This window comes from Meriones unguiculatus, chromosome 3 (assembly GCF_030254825.1).
Source record: "Meriones unguiculatus strain TT.TT164.6M chromosome 3, Bangor_MerUng_6.1, whole genome shotgun sequence".
Lineage (NCBI taxonomy): Eukaryota > Metazoa > Chordata > Mammalia > Rodentia > Muridae > Meriones > Meriones unguiculatus.
Window position 1 is genome coordinate 143,491,359 of NC_083351.1, and position 6,358 is coordinate 143,497,716.

Consider the following 6,358-nt stretch of genomic DNA (forward strand, 5'->3'; position numbering starts at 1 on the left):
ATATTATATAATATATTAATATGTATTAATATATAGTATATATAATATTATATGATATGCCACTCTTTGTGGCATCTTATTCTAGCAGGTAGCTTAAATTTTCCCAGCAGTAGCCAATGTTGCAGAAACAACAAAGCAGAAACAACCAGCTCTTTCAAGTCTTTGTCTAAGAATCTGTTCAGTGCTACTCTGATGTTCTGCAGGGAAAACCAGTCACAAGAATTGTGGCTTATGGAAGGAGTGCTGCACTTATGTGCTATGAGGAAAGGAACTGGTAGATGTGTCAGAGTCTATGGAGATTTCCTCAAAGAGGTGTCATAAAAGTTACTTTGAGCCTATTTCGGAAAGTATTAGAAATTTAGTTGGATAATGGGTGATATCCATGTATTGACATTGAGCTGACATCAGTCTTCTTTCATTGAAGGATAGTCCTCGCATTCCAGACATGAACAATATTATACACTGTACTGCATACTTTCCCTCTTCAAAAATTTCTCTGTTGAAGTCCAAAGTTCCTATATCTCAGAAGGCAATAATCACAGATGTGGTCATAGTGTGTCCTTGATCCATGGGTCTGCTTACAAGCAAAGGAAAACAAGATGCGGAAAAAAGAACACAAAAAGACCCAACAAGATGCCCCAATTCACACCCTGACACATGGACACAAGTAAGAGACTAGAGTGGACAAGTGGAGCCTCCAGTAAGATTCTACCCATATGCAAAACCTTCAGCAAGCAATGGAGACAAACATGCCCACAAGTAGTCCTGTCCTGTGCAGAGAAAGAAAACAGCTTATGGTCTTAAAATGCTGTATTTATTCATTTATGTATGTAGCAGTCTACGATCAAAATACCTTATTTGAAATTCTCAAAAAAATACTTTTTAAAGTAACACACTCACACACACTCACACGCTAATGTGACTAATTTGTAACACTGAATGCTTAGTAGGATTTACTATTTGCTCTGTTAAAGTCAACTATAGAGCTGATCCTGGTGACTCAGGCTCATTCCAGGTACTCTGAAGGCAGGAGGATCAGAAGCTCAAGGCAAGTTTGTGCTACAGAGTGGGTTTGAGGGCAGGCTACACAAGTAATTGAAATCTGGTTTGAAAGAGTAAATGGAAGGCTCAGGATATTGTTCAGAAATATAGATGTGTCTAGCATGTATCAAGCCCTGGATTAAGTCCCAGCACTTTAACAAACAAACAAATAAACAAATACATGACAAAGAAGAAGATGGAAGGGGTTGGAGAGGCCACCTGAAAGCCAAGAAAATAGGTCATGGGAGAAAAAAACTTGGAGGTTCTTTGATTTTAAAGTTTCAGCCTTAAAAGCTATAAGCCAATATATTTCTATTGATTAAACCTCCCAGTCTGCATTACTTTTAAGGAAATTCAAGCTAATTGATATGATCAGTATTGAGCTGCATTGAAAATGTAGCCAAATTACTAGGAATGACAATACCTACAGCAGGGTAAGACACAAGATGCAAATGAAATATATGAAACAATCACTGTATTCTCTTGGCTTAGACTTTTCCTTCTATAACACTTGATTTTCCGATGGAGAAGTGAGACTACAAAAACACTACAGTGTGTACACCGTGAGTTAATCGTTCAGTTCCTTCATATGTCTTCCATGCATGCACACAGTTTATTTTTCCTCGTGGATAAAATAAAAGTAGAAGGTCAGAGTAGAAAAGTTTGAAAGGAAACACACACTTGGAAAAGTCCAACACACCCAGGTATGAAGTGGAGGCCTGGTGTCAGCAGCTCTTGGTTATTTAGTGTCTCAACCAAATATCTGCTGATTCTGAAAAGCTGAGACCATAAATGAGCAATTAAGTAGGGTTCTGATGAGCATTTAAAATTCTTCTATTGAGTTTGCTCTGCTCAAATTAAGAGAAATTTCCTCAAGATTGGCTCAACCAATGATTGAAAGAAAATATTAGTAAATAGAATTTCTCGTTATTTTTCACATAATCTTCTGTGAAATGCACTGTTTAAGCAAATACTAATGGCTACTTAAAGGTCTATTTCATCTAAATTTATAAATGGCAAGAGGCTTATTGAAACAAATTTATGCCAAAGGGAATTTAACTTGGGAAATCTTGCTGGAATTGGATTTCTAACAAGATCGAGAGGGTATTAATGAATTCCATTCATCAGGTACAAGTTATTCATGTGTCTGAATTACTGCTTTCCTTGAGAAATGCTCCTTACCAGCAGTCAGGACCTAGCACAGATAGAGTACAGCATCTCCCCAGACTGATTCCTTAGAGGGGTGGGCCAACGCTCATACACAGATATTGATGAAATACACTCTTCTGTAATTGTTATTTACAAAACAGTCCCAGGAACTAGAATTATTTTTCTTACTTTGTATGCTTTTCTGGAACTTGCTCCATCAAATTTCCTGGAATAATAATAATGATCAAATTTGGACCCTCTATACATAGCTACAATCAAAGCAAATTCCAGTAATAAAAAAGCATTTTGTGTAACATTCTCTAACAATCTTCTGACCCAGGAACAGCCCTGCTTATCCTTGTTTGACTAGCTTCCCTCGCCCCTGCCTGTTCAATAAACAACTCCAGTGAAAGAAGCTTAGACTGGCTGTTTATCTACAAGGTGCACACTTTTTTATTAAATAAGCATGAGCCTCTGGCTTGCACACGTCTAATGAAATTGAGATTTCAGTGCCTTCAGAGGATGATCTTACTGTATTTGGTGACAGGTGATGACTGCAGTCTTCATGCTTTTGCCTGATAGTGGAAGGACCCTCAGACTCTCATGGCTTTCACAGGTATTCTTTGCCATTCCTGCTCTTGAACTTGTTTCTTCCTCTATGAAGTATTTGACAAGTTCCTTCCTGCACTCGTCCTTTCTGCTATCTTGCATTACTCATCTCTGTGTACACAACAGATAATATTTAAAAGCTGAAGAGATTTCCTTTGGGGACAGATAATGCTTGGGTCCGTAGTCAATCCACAGTGCTTAGGAATTATACTGTAGCTAACCCAAATCTCTACCTTAATTGAATTCAGTTTCCAGTACCAACTTTCTGTACTGCCTTTTTGTGATAATAATTCCTCTAGAGTGACAGTTCCATGTCTAAATGCTCTGTTTGTGAATGCAGCATAGTATACAATTATAGTGTCCTCTCAAACACTGTAAAAGTTATTACTTGAATATATGATATCTATCTTGATGTTCTGTTTGTAGTTCAAAGTTTTCATTGCTAACAAAACTATTGGATGTTTGATATTTTACCAGTAATGCCAGAGATCTTATAAACAACCAGCAGAAATTGACTGTAGTTAACATAAAAATAATTAATATTTTTAAAATACTGGAAAGGTCATAGAATCAATTTAAGGTGAGAAGACATTGCTTTGGCATGGATCATAATTCAAAATGGCCAGAGGACAACACAAAACAGGTATGGCCAGACAGTGATTCAATCCTGATGATAGGTGATAGATAGATAGATAGATAGATAGATAGATAGATAGATAGACAGATTGACTGAGTTTAGATAAACAGATACATGATAGATATATAGATTTAGAGAGATAGAAGGTAGACAGGAGGCCCTCTGCAGCCACCTGGGGAAGACAGGTGAATCTTCACAAGCTGCAGGCCTCCAGGTAAACGGTTAGCTACTTCAGGCTCCCTGCACACCCCATTCACTGGACCTCACCCCTGTGTGCATTCCAAGAGGCTTGTGCCCCAGGGACCACCAGGTGAGTTCCCACAGACTACCTGCCCTGTCCTCTGGACAAGCTCTGCCCTGTCCCCTGCCCATCTCATTCCCCCACCCAATACTCCTATCCCTGGCAACACTTTGAGGCCACCAGGAGAAGACAGGTGAGCAGGGGGAGACCGTTCGCTGGTCCACTGCTTGCACCAGGCCCTTGAGCAAACACAGCAGGGGTTAACTCCACCTGTCTCTTTTGCACCCACCCACCCCATCTACTGCTCCTATGTGCATTCTCAGGGGCTGGCACCCTGGAACCACCAGGTGAGATGCTAGTAACTACATTATTCTAAGCCAGCCCTGTCCTCCTGGCAAACATATCAGTGAAGAGCCACCTGGGGAATGCAGGTAAATTTTCTACATACCAGCCCTTTGCTTCCACCAGGCCTCTGTGCAAACACAACAGAGATTAGCTACGCCTAGCTTCTTGCACCCTCCACTCAGTGGATCTCACACCTCCTTGCATTCCAAAGCTGATGGCCCCTGAGGACCAGCTGTGAAGAGCAGAGACAACCAGATCACTAAAAGCCAGGATAAGACAGAAGACAAGAGCCTAGGCACTATGGCAATACCAGAACTCAACTATCATACTAAAGCAAGCACAGGATAATTTAGCACAGCTGAGGAACAAAAAAGCAACCATAAATCCTGTCGCATGAAGATGATAAAGGCCTTTAAAGAAAAAAATGAACAAATCCTTTATAAAAATGTAGGAAAATTCAATCAAACGAGTAGAGGCCTTCAAAGAAAAAATGAATAAATCTCTTAAAGAAATACAGGAAAACACAATTAAACATGTGAAGGAAATGAAAAAAAACTGTCCAAAACCTGAAAATGGAAATAGAAGCAATAAAGAAAACACAATCTTTTTATTTTTTTATTTTTATTTTTTATTAATTACAGTTTATTCACTTTGTATCCCACCTGTACCTCCCTCCCTCCTCCCCTCCCAATCCCACCCTCCCTTTCCCTTCTCCACCCATGCCTCTCCCCCAGTCCATTGATAGGGGAGGTCTTCCTTCTGATCCTAGTCTATCAGATCTCATCAGGAGTGGCTGCACTGTCTTCCTCTGTGGCCTGGTAAGGCTGCTCCCCCATCAGTGGGATGTGGTCAAAGAGCAGGCCAATCAGTTCATATCAGAGACAGCTCCTGTTCCCATTGCTATGGAACCTGCTTGGACAATGAACTGGCATGGGCTACATCTGTGCAGGGGGTCTAGGTTATCTCCATGAATGATGTTTGGTTGGAGTATCAGTCTCAGAAAAGACCCCTGTGCCCAGAATTTTTGGTTCTGTTGCTCTCCTTGTGGAGCTTCTGTCCTCTCTAGGTCTTATCTTAAGGATTCTTGGAGATGGAAAACCTAAGGAAGAGAACAGGAGCAACAGGTACAAGCATCACCAACAGTATCTAAGAGATGGAAGAGAGAATCTCAGGAATACAAGAAAGCATAGAAAAAATTGATACATCAGTTAAAGAAAATGTTAAAGCAAAAAAAAAAAAAAATTCTGACATGAAACATCCAGGAAATCTGGGATACTATAAAAAGACCTGGCATATGAATAATAGAAATAGAAGGTGAAGAGTTCCAACTTCAAGGACAAGAAAACATTTTTCACAAAATCATAGAAGAAAATTTTCCCAAATTAAAGAAAGAGATGCCTATAAAGACACAAGAAGTATATAGGACACCAATTAGCCTGAACCAAAAAAGAAAATCTTTCCTCCACATAATAATTAAAACACTAAATATATAGAAGAATATTAAAAACAGCAAAGAAAAAGGGCCAAGTAATTTAAAAAATCAGACCATGAGAATTACACCTGACTTCTCATCAGCGTCTATATAAGCCAGAAGGGCCTGGACAGATTTCTTCCAAACCCTAAGAGACCACAGATGTCAGCCCAGACTATTATACCCAATAAAACTCTCAATCACCATAGATGGAGAAAACAAGATATTCCAAGACAAAACCAAATCCTAGCAATATCTATCAACAAATCCAGCCATACAGAAAATGCTACAAGGAAAACTCCTTCCCAAAGAGAGTAACTATATCCAAGAAAACACAGGAACTAAATAGCAAAAGCAAAAAAAAGGAAGCACACACAGAGACACTAACACACACATTGAAACCACCAACATCAAAATAACAGGAAGTAAGAATCTTTGGTCATTACTATCTCTCAACATCAATGGTCTCAATTCACCAATTTAAAAAAATAAAAAACTAACAGAATGGTTACAAAAACAGGATCCATCATTCTTCTACATACAAGAAATATAACCCCAGCAACAAAGCAAACAAAAACATTACATCAGAGTAAAGGCTAGAAAAATGTTTTCCAAGAAAATGGACCCAAGCAGTGAGCTGGAGTATCCATTCTAATATCCAATAAAATAGACTTTCAATTGAAATTAACAAAAGAGATGGAGGAGGATACTTTATACTCATCATAGGAAACATCTACCATGATGTCATCTCAATTCTGGACATATATGCCCCAAATGCATAGGCACCTACATTTGTAAAAGAAATATTAACTAAAGCTTAAATCACACATTGAAAGCCACATAGTAAGAGTAGGCAAGTCCAACA